This window comes from Scomber japonicus, chromosome 4, assembly GCF_027409825.1.
Source record: "Scomber japonicus isolate fScoJap1 chromosome 4, fScoJap1.pri, whole genome shotgun sequence".
Lineage (NCBI taxonomy): Eukaryota > Metazoa > Chordata > Actinopteri > Scombriformes > Scombridae > Scomber > Scomber japonicus.
The window spans coordinates 31,459,601-31,476,356 of NC_070581.1; the positions used below are offsets into that span (position 1 = coordinate 31,459,601).

Consider the following 16,756-nt stretch of genomic DNA (forward strand, 5'->3'; position numbering starts at 1 on the left):
TGTGTGTGTTTGTGTGTGTGTCCCGTTGTCATGATGCGTGTGTGTCCGTCACTATTAGGCTTATTTGACTAAGGAAATAAGGCGTGTGTGTGTGTGTTTAGCCCGAAGCAACATAACTTTCTCTGGCTCGGTGCCATGGTTAAGACACAGCAAACACCTGTTCCATCATACAGCCTGTTACTGTTTTTCTTTTTTTCTTTTTTTCTTTTTTTTTGTGGCATTGGTTCTTTATTTAAGCAGCCTGTCCCGGTTGACTGACAGACAATATAGTGCTGGCTACTACAGGCAAAGCTGCTCACTGACATTTAATGCTCACTGAAGTTTGTAGATAATGCTAAAAGAAAGGAGTTATGTATTTATTGTCATCTATTTATAATAATAGAGATGCTCCACAGTCCACAGTCAGGTGTCCATATGAATATTGAAACATGTTTTTCTTGCTGTAGTCATCCCTCCTGTTCATATTAACCATTAAAAGATCTTCTCCTATAATATAAGTGATGGAGGATTAAATCCACAGTCCTCCTGCTGTGCAAAAATGCATTTAAACGTTTTTATCTGAAGCTAATATGAAGCTTCAGTTGTTGCAAAATGAGTCAAATTAAGTAGATATGTGCCACAGTTTGTCTTTATAGTGTAACATTGCTAAGAGTTGGTATCAGAATTGATTAATTGGTCGCTTATTTTCTGGATTAATCAAGTTTGGTCGATAAAATGAGCAGAAAATGGTGAAAAATGTTGATTACTGTCTCCCATATAGTGGCATCCTCACATGTCTTCTTTTGTCCCAACAGTCCACAACCCATTAGAGGACTAAAGAACCAGAAAACATGCACATTTAACTAGCTTAAACCTCAAATGATTAATTCTTTATGGTCATTTTTGGCAATTTAATTGACTAGTCGGCAGCTAATCAATTTGTCGACTCATTGTTGCAACTTTTAAAAAAATCCCTCTTTGTGTCTGGGACAGTCGGCTTGTATTGGAAGAATAACAAGCTAGAAAAAAGACTAAAAAGACTAATGAATGTCAAGCGGATATCTGACACATTTACAGTCTTTATAGCATCAGATCCCCTCTTAGTGTTTCCTGTTGAGCTGTGGTGGAAGTATAGTAACAAAAAGAGACTTTGGTACTAAAAACACTGTAACGTTGAAACATAGAAGATGAAGATTTGACTCATTTGGACGCTGAAGCTTCATATTAGCTTCACATCAACTTTTAAATACTGTACATTTTATTTTGAAGGGATCTTCTAATGGTCAGTATCAACAGGAGGAATGATTACAGCATGAAAAAACAGCTTTAATATTCATTTTGAGCTCAGTTTAAAAATCATATGACCCAACCTTTACACCATTAAGTTTCACCAAAACCCACCACTTTCTATTTCTAATGTGAAACCAAGAAAGGGAAACAACTATTAACATTTAACAGGTTGTGACTGACAAAACCACTCTATAAATGTCCACAAGTGAGTAAAAGTGCTGCTCCTGTTATGACTGAAACAGAAATGGCAGGTCCTGTTCGTCCAGGCGTGAGATTGTTTGATGCGAGTTTCAGTTTATAAATCTGTGTTTCCCCTTTTTTTTTCTCTCTCCACATATCACAGAATTAATGATAAATGCAAATAGTAGATGAAGGGACATGAGATATTATAAAACGGCTAATCATGCTGCACCTGTCTCTCTGTTTGTGTGTCTTCTGTATTCACTCAGTTGGTCGTCATGTGATGTGTGACTGTCACATTTAAGGCTGCAACTCATGATTTATTCTTATTATTGATTCATCTGGAGATTGTTTTACTTCATTAGTCTATAAAATATTGGAAAATGATGAAACATGTCCCGATCACTGTTTCCCAAAGTCCAAGATGTGGCTTCTGATGTCCCGATTAGGGTTGAATTATTATAATAAAACCCTTTTAAGTTAAATATTGTGATACCATAAAGATTTACTGACCTATAAATCATATTGTACTGATTTAAGGAAAGAAGGAAGGGAGTAAAGGAAAAAGGGAGGGAGGGAGGAAGGAAGGAAGGAAAGGAAGAAGGAAGGTATGAAGGGAGGAAGAAGGAAGAAAGGGGGAAGGGAGGAAGAAGGAAGGAAGGGAGGGAGGGACGAAAGGGAGTAAGGAAAGAAGGAAGGAAAGGAGGGAGGAAGGAAGGAAGTTAGGGAGGGATGAAAGGAAGGAAAGGAAGGAAGGAAGGAGGGAGGGAGGAAAGAAGAAAGGACAGAAGCAGGGAGGAAAGAATGAATGAACAATATTAACCCTCCTGTTGTCCTTGAGTCAAGGAAGGAAGGGAGGAAGAAGGAAGGAAAGGAGGAAAGGAAAGAAGGAAGGGAGGAAGGAATATAGTTAATATAGTTTCTTCTCATTAAAACAAAAACAAAAAATAGACTCTCTCTGCTCTCTGAAAAGCTTAATTTAAGGATTAATCGTGTTAATGTCTATGAATGATTTGACAGAAGGAAGGAAGAAACGGGAAAGGGAGGAAGAAGGAAGGAAAGGAGGAAGGAAGGGAGAAAGAAGGAAGGAAGAGAGGGAGGGAGGAAAGGAAGGAAGGAAAGGAAGGAGGGAGGAAGGAAGGTAGGAGGGAGGGAGGAAGGAATGACAGAAGGAAGGAAGAAAGGGGGAAGGAAGGGAGGGAGGAAGGAAGGAAGGAAGGAAGGAAGGAAGGAAGGAAAGGAAAGGAAAGCTTAATTTAAGGATTAATTGTGTTAATCTGTGACTGATGAGATGTTTATGAATGATTTGTGCTTCAGAAGTTTGTTACAGAGAATAATTAATAAGAGGAAACACTGTGACGGGGGAGAATATGAGCAGTATGTGAAGGTTTAATCGATTAATAGCTGCAGCTCCATAAACTACATGTGGTCTGTTCAGCATGTGAAGATATTTGCAGCATGTTGAAGCACATATCGAGCTGGTAAAATGTTTTTATATCGTACTAAAAGCATGTTGCAGGTTGTGATTTGACCTTTTTCCACATCATCATTTTTCTTAATTGTTTGTGTGAGCGTTTGCGGAGCTGCAGCCTTCAGGCCTGCACGTCGGGTTTTTTTTCGTCGATGTGTTTGCAAAGCAGAGGGCACTTGTTGACTGTAGAGTGCAGTGGAGAGAGTGGGGGGCGGGGGGATGACGCAGAGGCATGAATGAAAGGAAAAAAAGAAAAAAAGAAAAGTGAAATGGGGATTTTTCTTCTTCTATGCGTGTAAAAAAAAAAACATTGTGTATAATAAAAAGAGATGATTCAGTCCAGAATGAATGAAGCTCACTCTCTACCTGTTGTCCTCGAGTCAAGGAAGGAAAGGAGGAAGGATGGAAGAAGGAAGGAAAGGAGGGAGGGAGGAAAGATGGAAGGGAGGAAAAAGGAAGGAAAGGAGGGAGGGAGGAAAGAAGGAGGGAGGAAAGAAGGAAGGAGGAAGGAAGGAGGGAGGAAGAAAGGAAGGTAGGAAAGGAGGGAGGAAGGATGCAAGGGAGGGAGAAAGAAGGAAAGGAGGGGAGGGGAGGAAAGAAGGAAGATAGAAGGAAGGAAGGAAAGGAGGGAGGGAGGAAGGATGGAAGGAAGGGAGGGAGGAAAGAAGGAAGGATGGAAGGGAGGAGGAAGGAAGGAAAGGAGGGAGGAAGGGTGTAAGGGAGGAAGAAAGAAGGAATGGAGGGAAGGAAGGAAAGAGGGAAGGAAGGAAGGAAGGAAGGACGGAGGGAGGGAGGGAGGGAGAAAAGAAGGGAGGAAAGAAAGAGCAGTCAAAACAGATGGGTCAATTTGACCCGGGAGGACAACACGAAGGACAGGTTGATGTAATGCGGGATTGCTGTGCAGATGAGAAATGGAGGGGAGGAGGAGGAGGAGGAGGGGGGGGGGAGTGAGGGGGTTTGAGGTGTTGGTTGGCATGGTTACCGCTCAGCTAATTTCACCCCTGTCCCGTATCATTTCATATTCAGATTAACATCAGGAATATTGCAGGCAGGACGGTGAATTCTCTGGCGGAGTTTATCTCTCTGTAAATCCCCTCCTCCTCCTCCTCCTCCTCCTCCTCTTCCTCCTCTTCCTACTCCTCCTCCTCCTCCTCCTCCTCCTCCTGCTCGGGTCTCTTCTCAGGCTCGGCAGCAGCAGCAGCAGGTCTGTTGAGTCTGTTCAGTATCTGACGATTGGGCTGTTTAGACTGGAGGGAGGGAGGGAGAGAGAGAGAGAGAGAGAGAGAGAGAGAGAGAGAGAGAGAGAGAGAGAGAGAGAGAGAGAGAGAGAGAGAGAGAGAGAGAGAGAGAGAGAGAGAGAGAGAGAGAGAGAGAGAGAGAGAGAGAGAGAGAGAGAGAGAGAGAGAGAGAGAGAGAGAGAGAGAGGATCCTGTTGTCTCCTGACTGTGTCTGCATACATTTCTAAACACTACCAGACTTTGTGTGATAGTTTGTAGTCGTGACTCGCTGCTGCTGCTGTTGTTTTTTTTATTATTCAACTTTTCAACTTTCTTGATTTTGGTTTGATTTGTCCAGGTTTATATTTTCATCTAGGTCTGGGCAATTAATCGAAAAATAATCAAAACCGACATTTAGAAACTCTAATCGACTTAATCTTGCTCATGTCAATTAATGGTGGTGTTCACTGTTGCCATGACAACAAAGGTTGCATATCTTTGAAAACTCACTTAGTTCTAATCAAGTAAACTAGACCTTCCTTCCTTCCCTCCTTCCTTCCTTCCTTCCTTCCTTCCTTCCTTCCTTCCTTCCTTTCATCCCTCCCTCCCTCCTTCTCTCTTTCCTTCCTTCCTTCTTTCCTTCCTTCTTTCCTTCCTTCCTTCCTTCCTTCCTTCTTTCCTTCTTCCTTCCTTCCGTCTTTCCTCCTTCCTTCCTTCCTCCCTTCCTCCTTCCTTCATTCCTCCCTCCCTCCCTCCTTCCTTCATTCCTTCTTTCCTCCTTCCTCCCTCCCTCCTTTCCTTCCTTCTTTCCTCCTTCCTCCCTCCCTCCCTCCCTCCTTCCCTCCTTTCTTCCTTCCTTCCTCATTTCCTTCCTTCTTCCTTACTTCCTAACTTCCTAACAGGAGGGTTAAGATATGTGTAACCTTAATAATAAACCTAAAGTAAAATGATCACTCCTCCAACAGTGTGCGTAGGTAGCTGAGAATGTAAAAAGCTTTTCTAACAGTGGAATTTATGGCAGAGCTGTCGGCTTTTGATTGCACAGGTGTTCCTAATAAAGTGCTCGGTGAGTGCACATAAATGTACCTAATCAAATGTGATTTGGGGGGCGACGAGCTAACCCCCGTCATTATTAAGCAGAGCATTAGCACGAACACTGAGGTGCTTTCCACAAAGGCTCAGTCAAGACTCTTCTTCTTCTTCTTCTTCTTGAGGAAAATTAAGATCTCTCAATATTAGCAAGAAGCTTTTACACGTCTTCTGTCAGGGGGAACATGGTTAGTGTGCTTCGCTCGGGAGGCAGCAGCATCTGTGTTGATGACATAACCCGAATCAACGAAGCTCGCTCCGTCATTGGCTTTAACCCAGACTCACCAAGCTAAAGCCAATTTTACTCCTTAAAGACCAAAAGTGTGTTGCGTCAGTGTTCAGAAGGTCTGTCGTCCCAGAGACAGTCAGATCTCTTGTGTTGCTCTGATCCCATCGAAGTCGAAATCTCTCCTTTTTGTGAGCGGCCATCTTGCTTGTGTGATGACATTTGGAGCCAGAGTCTGTGCAGTAGAGGCTGAATGAGGTTTGAGAGCCGTAGTCGCAGCTGTCAGTCAAATTTAAAAAAAAAAAGAAAAGTGTGATAACCTTCGTGTCGTCCTCCCGGGTCAAATTGGCCCCATTTGTTCCTTCTTTCCTCCCTTCCTCCCTTCTTTCCTCCATCCCCCTTTCTTCCTTCCTTCTGTCGTTCCTTCCTTCCTCCCTCCCTCCTTCTTTCTTTCCTTCCTTCCCTCCTTCCTTCTCTCTTTCTTTCCTTCCTTCCTTCCTTCCTTCTTTCTGTCCTTCCTTCCTTCTTCCTTCCTCCCTCCCTCCTTTCCTTCTTCCTCCCTTCCTTCCTTGACTAAAGGACAACAGGAGGGTTAAATACTCTGTAGGTGGATAAAATATTTAATATTCATCATTCTTTTGTGGTTACACCATTTGACATTTTCAGGAGCATTCATGTCATTTCAAATAAAATAAAACCAACAAAAATACTAAAATGTACATTTTAACAAACCTGATGCTGCTGTTAAGACTAATTTTTTGAAGTTATGTTTTAATCACTCATCTTGCCAACCCTTATTTGTCACTGACCCAGATTTAGACAATCAACATATTTGTGAATGTGCCAGCTGGTTAATGTTCAACCCTTTGACGGGATGTTTTAAAACCTCTAAAGTGATTATTTACCATAATGAAGATAACAAGATACCGTAAATAGAGCAACAGCAACAGAACAATATATCATAAGACCGAGAACAATGATCTAAATATTATATTTAATCTGGGTAACCATGGAGATCAGGAAACTTTTAGTCATTATCAGTATAAGTCCACTTAACCTTCCTGTCGTCCTCCCGGGTCAAATTGACCCCGTCTGTTTTGACTGTTCCTTCTTTCCTCCCTTCCTTCCTTCCATCTGTCCTTCCTCCCTCCTTCTCTCTTTCTTTCCTTCTCTCTTTCTTTCCTTCCTTCTTTCCTTCCTCCATCCCCCTTTCTTCCTTCCTTCCTCCCTCTCTCCTTCTTACTTTCCTTCCCTTCTTCCTTCTCTCTTTCTTTCCTCCTCATTACCTTCCTTCCTTCCTTCCTCCCTCCCTCCTTTCCTTCTTCCTCCCTTCCTTCCTTGACTAAAGGACAACAAGAGGGTTAAATACTCTGTAGGTGGATAAAATATTTAATATTCATCATTCTTTTGTGGTTACACCATTTGACATTTTCAGGAGCATTCATGTCATTTCAAATTACATAAAACCAACAAAAATACTAAAATGTACATTTTAACAAACCTGATTTTAAAACTACTATGAAATGTTAAAAGAGGCCGTAACGGGTTTTAAAATGGTAATATACACCAAACACAAGTATAGCAGAGGACACGCACTATTATAGAGGATTGTAGCAGGTTGTTAATTAAATACTGGTAGATGTTTGATGCACAAGAAGCAAAGATGGCCGAATAATAAAATGAACAATTTCAGATCAATTGTAGGTTATTTTACTGTAAAATTGAAATCTTTTATCCCATTTAAAGTTAAAATATTGGCCATTAATTATGATCAGCTGTGGCAAAAACATGCAGTAATATTTGTTAAGTGTTTTGCAGCATTTTTTCTCTACTTCAGTCATTTATTATGTTTCTTCTTCTCCATTTAGAGCAGAGGTGTCAAACTCATTTTCATTCAAGGGCCACAAACAGTCCAATTTGATCTAACGTGGGCCGGACCATTAAAAAGATGGAAGGAAGGAAAGAAGGCAGGCAGGGAGGGAGGAAGGAAGGAAAAGAAGGGAGGAAGGGAGGAAGGACAAATGGAAGGAAGGTGGGAAGGAAAGAGAAGGAGAAGGAAGGAAAGACAGGTGGAAGGAAGGAAAGAAGAAAGAAAGGAAAGGTTGGAAAAGAAGACAGGAAGGAAAGATGAAAGGGAGGAAGGACAGAAGGAAGGAAGGAAGGAAGGAAAGTGGGCCGAATTGGACCCCTCGGCGGGCCGGTTCTGGCCCACGGGCCGCATGTTTGACACCCCTGATTTAGAGTCTTTATTGTCAATCATGATAAACTATAGAGTTTCCTGCACAAAGGATATAAAAGATGCAACAACGGAAAACTTATTTAGACTATTCAACTTTTTTTTTTTATTGCATATTTTATTGTTTATTCTCCTTTCTTCTTTCACACATCCTGTAGTTTGTAGCACACTTGATCTTGTTATTTGTTTCCTCTTTTATTTGTTATTAATTTCATTTCTTGGTTTTTATTGCGCAACATTTGCACTTGTTTTAATTAGCCAGTTTCTATGATTCTTCACTTTATTGTAAAGCACTTTGAGCTACATCTCCTGTGTGAAAGATGCTTTATAAATACAGTTTTATTCTAATGATAGTATTAATAATACATTTTATAGCTTATTATTGTAACTTTACTACTTCAGCTCCTCCAAATAATAAATATATAACCACTAAAACCACTTCTGAGGTTCACTTTAGTCAAGATATATTTTGTATATTTCTTATTGTCAACGACTCTCATTCCTCTCTGACTTCCCTTCTCTGCCTGTAACACTCTGCTCCACACTTACTGAAAACAAGTCTTTAAAAAAAAAGGCTCAGTAGTTTCCTGAAGCAGTTAAGTTTTTGGCAAACGTTACTCAAAACAGGAGGAAAGTTCACTCATTCTGGGACTATTTTCAGCGGTGGATTAATACACCCTGGATGTTTTAGTGACTATTTCTGGCAGCAGGACTCTGTGTGTGTGTGTGTCTCTCTCTGTGTGTGTGTGTCTCTCTCTCTGTGTGTGTCTGTGTGTGTCTCTGTGTGTGTGTGTGTGTGTGTTGGACTGAGTCAGACTGAGTCAAAATAAATGACTGTGTGTGTGTGTGTGTGTGTGTGTGTGTGTGTGTGTGTGTGTGTGTGTGTCTCTGTGTGTGTGTGTGTGTGTGTGTGTGTGTGTAGTAATGAAGGAACACTGATGGGGTTGTGATAGTTTTTTGGACAACATTGAATCGGACTTTGGATACGCACATAAGTAGGGTTGCAAAGGGGCTCAAAAGTGTGGTCCAGAATTGTAGAAATCATCTGTGCATGTGATGGAGGAATGCACAGTGCATATAGGGGGCGTGGTCTCAGTATGCACAGTGCATGTAGGGGGCGTGGTCTCAGTATGCACAGTGCATGTAGGGGGCGTGGTCTCAGTATGCACAGTGCATATAGGGGGCGTGGTCTCAGTATGCACAGTGCATATATATGGGGCGTGGTCTCAGTATGCCCAGTGCATATATATGGGGCGTGGTCTCAGTATGCACAGTGCATGTAGGGGACGTGGGGGGACGTGGTCTCAGTATGCACAGTGCATGTAGGGGGCGTGGTCTCCGTATGCACAGTGCATGTAGGGGGCGTGGTCTCAGTATGCACAGTGCATATAGGGGGCGTGGTCTCCGTATGCACAGTGCATATAGGGGGCGTGGTCTCAGTATGCACAGTGCATATATATGGGGCGTGGTCTCAGTATCTCAGTATGCACAGTCCATGTAGGGGACGTGGGGGGACGTGGTCTCAGTATGCACAGTGCATATATATGGGGCGTGGTCTCAGTATGCACAGTGCATGTAGGGGGCGTGGTCTCAGTATGCACAGTGCCTGTAGGGGGCGTGGTCTCAGTATGCACAGTGCATGTAGGGGGCGTGGTCTCAGTAGCCCTGCAGTAAACGGTGTGCTATGTGAGCATGTGATAGCATAGATAGATATTCAACAGTACTGCATGATATCTGGTTGTTTTAGTCAGGATTATGCTAAAATATTATTTTACACAACTATATTTAAGTTCCCTAATAAGAACATACCTTCAGTTTAGTAACTTCCCAGTTTATTCCCCTTAATTCCTATTAATTCCCGTTAATTCCCCATGGAAAGTTTCCAAGTTTGAAAATTCCCGGAATTTTGCAACCCTACACATAAGACTGGTTAGTAGAAAAGTTTTTGTGGGATTTAACTATAAGAAAAAATATAAAATAAGTCCCATATATGTACCAGTGACTCTTTATCTTTGTCCTGCTCTACTGCTACTTTTTTTGGCTTCAAGGCTTCAGCAGCAACACAGGAAGTAAACATCAGATGATGCCAAATGATTGCAGTCAGCAGAGTGACAGTGTGTCATATTTTAGAAAAAAAACCATCCCAGTCCAGACGGGGAGCTCCGGTCCTCTGAAATGAGGCCAACGCGGAAGTAACTTAGAACTGCATTCTATCAAAAGGCCACCAGGGGGCGACCGTCTCTATACAAGTCAATGGAGAATTCACCAACTTCTCACTTGATTTCTAACCTCAGTAAACGTTTTCAAAATGTGTTTATGGTCTCAATCGCTAGTTTAAAGCCTTCTTCAATGCAGTATGATGTTCATTTGGGACATTTTGGCCTCCCTGATTTTATATTTGACGATAAAGCAGGGTATGCATTAGGGCGTGGCTACGTCCTGATTGACAGGTTGATTGACCAATGTCCTCGAAATCCAGCCCTCGTAACCATAGGAACCTCCCCGCTCCGCCCATGGCCCCGCCTCATGCCCATATAAGTAGAATCCGTATTTTTATTTTTCCCAGCATGCACCTGAAATTTTCAAGTTGGCGCTGCCTAGATTTGAAACCATTGGCTTCCGAGCAGCAGTCCACAAACCAATGGGTGATGTCACGGATGTTACGTCCATTTCTTTCATACAGCCACAGTCCCCCCTGTGCAGATCGAGCCTCTGGTCTCATCTTTGCTTCCTCTCCTACTTGTTGAACGCGGCTGGATGTGTGTCTTAATGCTGTGTTTATGGCTCCAATCAGCATCCTGCTTTCCTTCTGTCTGCACCGTGCTGAGAGGGGTATGACCTGTGTGTAGCAACAGCTGATCAGACAGTAACTGTGTTTATATACCGACACTGATGGACTGATAGTGTGTGTATGTGTGTGTGTGTGTGAGAGAGAGAGACAGAGAGCGAGACAAAGAGATGATGAATGCGTATTGCTCAGCTGATCCCTGAAATATGGAACAAAGTATAGATGAAAGAAGTGGAAAATAAAAAGGTTCAGTATGTGACACAGAGGAGCTGTTTGCCTCCTGGGGGTTCGGAGGTTTACTTTGCTGCCAGCGAGCATAAAACACACATAACAGCCTGCAAATAATCAGAAGTGATAGAGGCAGCGTATCAGAGCCCTGCCGTGGAATATTGATGAGTGAAAGTGACAAAGAACTGCAGCTGATTCCTTCCTCTTTGTCTCTCATACATAACGCTCCTAACCCATGCCTTGGCCTTTTGATGGATCCTCTGCTGTGTCATCTTGTCTTTATTTGCATAATTTGTGCTTTTGTAAATCTCTGTGGGGCAAATCTCATCCTTTATGAATGACTGAGTTAATATCAGCAACTCCCCCCCCCCCCTCCCTCCACCCCTCCTCCTCCCGTTACAGTGATTTCCTCTGTTCCCTTAGTGTAAAATGTTCCTTTTATTAGTTAACAGCGCTTTCACCCCTTCTCGCTGATACGCTTTTGTGGTTTTTTGAAATAAACGTGCGCTTTCAGTCTGTTAGTTTCTCTTTCAGTGTACTTTCACCTTAAACGGGACTTTACGGCCTCCTAATAGAAGCATCGGAGCAGAAGAGGACACACAATTACATCCTATAAAAACCTTCTGTGCAAAAGATATAATACAGTTTTAGAAATGGAGCAGAATAGACCACACACACACACACACACACACACACACACACACACACACGCAGTGATGCAATGCAAAAGTCAATTTTTTCTGTTGCACTTGGATTTAGTCGAACTGTAAAGAAGAAAAAATTGAATTTGGAGCCTGAAGGTTTTTTTTTCTTCTTTTTTTTACTTGTATGAGATACTGACCTTGTCCCAAGTATTCCCTTAACTGTCCTTTCTTCTACCACGGTCAATATCTAATAAAGTCACATACCCCCCCCCCACCCCCCACACTCCTCTATAAAATCTTTATAAAAACACTTATTTCTCGGTCGTGTGTTGCAGCAGCGGTCTTGTTTGCACGGTTCTTGTCATCGTCTCTGTAGTTCTGTGCACCTGTACTCTGCTCTATATTCTCTAAATGATGCTCATGGGCAAGCAGGTGCAGCTGGCAACACTAGTGTGTGTGTGTGTCGCAGAGGTTGGGGGAATAAGGAGAGTTAGCAGTGATGAGGACTTCAGGTTAGGAGGAATGAGAGGAGAAACACATGGAAATTGAAAATATGTGTCTCATTTTGGCAGGAAATCACACGTATAATGAGATATCTGAAACAGCTCTGGACCATAGTTTAATTAGAGCTCTGTATCAGAGAGCAAGGCATATTAAACCACAGGTTACCATAACAACAGGACTTTGGCTTCATGTTAAAACAGTTAACTCTCAGTGGTGAAACGGACCATTGGTTAAAGCTGGATTGTGGATACTTTTAAAAATCCTTCCTTCTAGTCTAGACGAGCTGCACGGTCGGGGAGTTAACGTTCATGCATTCATCCACTAGATTAACCCTCCTGTCGTCCTCCCGGGTCAAATTGACCCCATCTCTCTTTTTGACTGTTTTCTAGAATTTTTCCTTTGTTCTTCCCTTCCTTCCATACTTCTTCCCTACTTCCTTCCCTACTTCTTCCCTACTTCCTTCCTTCCCTCCTTACTTCCTTCTTCTTTTCCTCCTTCCTTCCTTCCTTCCTTCCTTCCTCATTCATTCCTTCCTTCCTCCTTTCCTTCCTCCTCCCTCCTTTCCTTCCTTCCTTCTTTCCTCCTCTCCTCACTTCCTTCCTCTTTTCCTCCCTTCTTACTCCCCTCTTACTCCTTTTCTTCCTTCCTTCCTTCCTTCCTTCCTTCCTTCCTTCCATCTTTCATATCTCCTCTCCTTCCTTCATTCCTTCATTCCTCCTGTCTTTCCTTTCTCCTTTCCTTCCTCCCTTCCTTCCTTCCTCCCTCATTCCTTCCTTCCTTCCTTCCTTCCTTCCTTCCTACCTCCTGTCATTCCTTCCTTCCTTCCTTCCTTGAGGACAACAGGAGGGTTAAAAACTCCTGAGCTTTTACCTGGTGGTGATCATCTTCATCAGCATTGTGTAACAGAAGCTCCACACTGCAGGTTTAATATGACTTCAAGCTTAGATAGTCATGAATATTTGAGCACATCTTTCCTTTAATCTTTGGTAACTCACCACTCCATAGTTTAGAAAGCTGTAGGTGATGCTATTCTTCATCTCTATGCATTTCATTTATTCATTAACTCTCATTTGATGCAGAGACAAGGCCAATCCACTCAAGGATTTCCCCCTTCTGTTAGAGCAGGTGTTCACAGTAGAGACAGTTGAGCTCCAACTCAAAAAAAATAAATGTGATTTTTCGGAGCCTCAGCTGGTTAAAGAGCCACTTGTCCACCTTCTCCTCCAGACTCGTGCTACACTTCCTCATCCTCGCCGTTCTCTTCTTTACGCTGCCGGAAAATTATTATTATTAAAAATTGAGGTATTCAAAGGAAGTTCGCTCACATGGCTCCTGGTGGAAAAACTATCCCTCAGCTAATCCAAGAGGGCATTTTTTAATTAGCTTAATTAGTCGCATATCAACCCATCTCGCTAACGGGAGTCTGGTTGGTTTGAATCTTGGAAGAGAGACCTTCCCTGAGGTACGAGAACGGCCTTATTAATGAAAAATACTGTATCTGCTACATATCAGACCTGTGTGTGTGTGTATGTGTGCTTCCCAATTAGTGCCTTATATTCACTGTAGTATCATGGTTTTTGGTTTTTACATGATTAATAAGAGTAAATGTCTGATCAATAATATTAAAAACGTTTAATTTGACTTAAAGACCGTGTAAAGTGAATTCAGACTTTTTCTTCTAAACACATTAAATAGGTCATAAATGTATTTCTAAAAAAGGCGTAAAAAGCATTTCAACCATTTAGATTTGAATTGTGGAGCTAGGCTTCACAAACTGTGTTTCAAGATTTCTGAGTTCAGGATTTAGTGATTAGCATAAACCCGCCCCTGCTGCTGTAGAGGTATAAATACATTCAGCACACACTACTACTACTACAGTCTACAGTTAGCCAGTTAGTTGAGTTAGCGCCGAGCTAGCAGCCGAGTTAGCCGCCAGGGCTAACAGCTGAGTTAGCCGCCGAGTTAGCAGCTGAGTTAGCCGCCGAGCTAGCAGCTGAGTTAGCAGCAGAAAGCTCTCAGACGTAGTGTCCATGTTTCTGGTAGAGGTGGTGACTTTGATTGACAGGTGACACTTGGTAGGGGGCGGGGCTTCAGCGTTTGGGAGCAGAGAAAGAGGCTGATTTTTACACAACTTTGAAGCCTAATTTCATATATTTGGCGATTTTCTTTAATCATTCAAATTTGGCAGGGTGGTTAACAACACACTTTTCTGTGGTATGTTAAACTCAGAACACATATTTATTCTGACTTTACACAGACTTTAAAATGTCCCTTGTAGTCAAAATTTTTTTTTTATAAATCCAGTGACACAATGAATCATCTAAAGCACCTGACAGTTACCTTAAGTTACTTGAAACTATAAAATAAATCAAAGAATTCATGTGAGAGAGACGAGTCATTTCTGCTCTCAAATGCAAAGTTATTTCTCCTAAATCAGCTGCACACATTCTCACACACACACACACACACACACTCACACACTCACACACACACACACACGATGCAGATTATGGAAAAATCATTAACTAGAATATAAAAAAAATTGATCTTAAAATAATGTGGTATCTTACAGCTCTGCATCACTTCAATAGTACAAACTAAAAATATAAAATACACAATAAAAAATAAAATCCACAGCTTCTGCTTTTCTCCGTCTGATTCAGCAGCATTCAGATTAAAGAACAGACTTTTTTTTTTATACACTGTCTCAACTCAACTCACATACTTCTGTTTATACACTGTGTTCACTTTGAGCCAGATGTTTGTTATACACAACATCTGTAGATATAAGTGATGAAATATTAAAAAAAAAAAAAAGAAAAAAAAAAGGCAAGGCAGCTTTATTTATATAGAGCGTTTCATACCCTGAGGCAACTCAATGTGCTTTACATAAAAACAAACATTTAACAATAAGAATAGGAAGCATAAAAACATACAATTAAAAAAAACAAACAAGAAAACCTAATTATAATAAAAATAAAACAAAACAAATGAGACTTATAATAAAGCTGATCTGTAGCTTTTGTCTCATGTTGATGTAATGTGGATTATATTCACTCTGACATGATAAAGATGATACTTTTTTAAATTTTTTATTAATGTTTTTATTAATTTGACAGGCACAAATACATATAATGAGAAATAAGGACTTTTTCCTTTTTCAAAAATAACAACAACCACTTATTCCATCCCACCTTCAACCCCTCCCACGTCCAACCCCTCCCACCGCCAACCCCTCCCACCCCCAACCTCTCCCAGTCCAACCCCTCCCACCTTCAACCCCTCCCAGTCCAACCCCTCCCAGTCCAACTCCTCCCACCGCCAACCCCTCCCAGTCCAACTCCTCCCAGTCCAACTCCTCCCAGTCCAACTCCTCCCAGTCCAACCCCTCCCACCGCCAACCCCTCCCACGTCCAACCCCTCCCACCGCCAACCCCTCCCACCCCAACCTCTCCCAGTCCAACCCCTCCCAGTCCAACTACTCCCACCTTCAACCCCTCCCAGTCCAACTACTCCCACCTTCAACCCCTCCCAGTCCAACCTCTCTCACCTTCAACCCCTCCCAGTCCAACCCCTCCCACCTTCAACCCCTCCCAGTCCAACCTCTCTCACCTTCAACCCCTCTCAGTCCAACCCCTCCCACCTTCAACCCCTCCCAGTCCAACTACTCCCACCTTCAACCCCTCCCAGTCCAACCCCTCCCACCTTCAACCCCTCTCAGTCCAACCCCTCCCACCTTCAACCCCTCCCAGTCCAACTCCTCCCACCTTCAACCCCTCCCAGTCCAACTCCTCCCACCTTCAACCCCTCCCAGTCCAACCCCTCCCACCTTCAACCCCTCCCAGTCCAACTACTCCCACCTTCAACCCCTCCCAGTCCAACTACTCCCACCTTCAACCCCTCCCAGTCCAACCCCTCCCACCTTCAACCCCTCCCAGTCCAACCCCTCCCACCTTCAACCCCTCCCAGTCCAACCCCTCCCACCCCCAACCCCTCCCAGTCCAACCCCTCCCACCTTCAACCCCTCCCAACACCAACCCCTCCCAGTCCAACTACTCCCACCTTCAACCCCTCCCAGTCCAACTCCTCCCACCTTCAACCGCTCCCAGTCCAACTACTCCCACCTTCAACCCCTCCCAGTCCAACTCCTCCCACCTTCAACCGCTCCCAGTCCAACTCCTCCCACCTTCAACCCCTCCCAGTCCAACCCCTCCCACCTTCAACCCCTCCCACCTTCAACCACTCCCAGTCCAACTCCTCCCACCGCCAACCCCTCCCAGTCCAACTACTCCCACCTTCAACCCCTCCCAGTCCAACCTCTCTCACCTTCAACCCCTCTCAGTCCAACCCCTCCTACCTTCAACCCCTCCCAGTCCAACTACTCCCACCTTCAACCCCTCCCAGTCCAACCCCTCCCAGTCCAACCCCTCCCACCTTCAACCCCTCCCAGTCCAACTACTCCCACCTTCAACCCCTCCCAGTCCAACCCCTCCCACCTTCAACCCCTCCCAGTCCAACTACTCCCACCTTCAACCCCTCTCAGTCCAACCCCTCCCACCTTCAACCCCTCCCAGTCCAACCCCTCCCACCTTCAACCCCTCCCAGTCCAACCCCTCCCATAACACACATCCTTCCTTCTTACCGTAAACAGACAAGCATATATATAAGAACACAGGACATTAAAAAAAGAAATAAAACAAAAATAAATAAAGAATAAAAAAATAAATAAAAAATTGGACAAAACAGGAAAGTAGTATTTTCAGTGGATTGAGATGAGGCAGGGATGAAAAAGTAAGGAAGGGAGGAAAAGAAGGAAGGAAGGAAGGAGAGAAGGAAGGAAGGAAGGAAGGAAGGAAAGGTGGAAGGAAGGGAGGAAAGGTGGAAGGAAGGAAGGAAGGAAGAGA

At 43.2% G+C, this 16,756-nt stretch overlaps 1 long non-coding RNA gene across 1 annotated transcript; it reads right to left on the minus strand.

Moving 5' to 3' along the window:
• Positions 1 to 14,963: 14,963 nt before the first annotated feature.
• Positions 14,964 to 16,523, minus strand: LOC128356792 (uncharacterized). Its single transcript, XR_008321200.1, has 3 exons — positions 16,478 to 16,523; positions 16,117 to 16,137; positions 14,964 to 15,046 (listed from the first exon to the last, which is right to left on the minus strand). It is a non-coding gene; the product is annotated as an uncharacterized LOC128356792 (long non-coding RNA).
• Between the last annotated feature and the right edge of the window lie 233 nt (positions 16,524 to 16,756).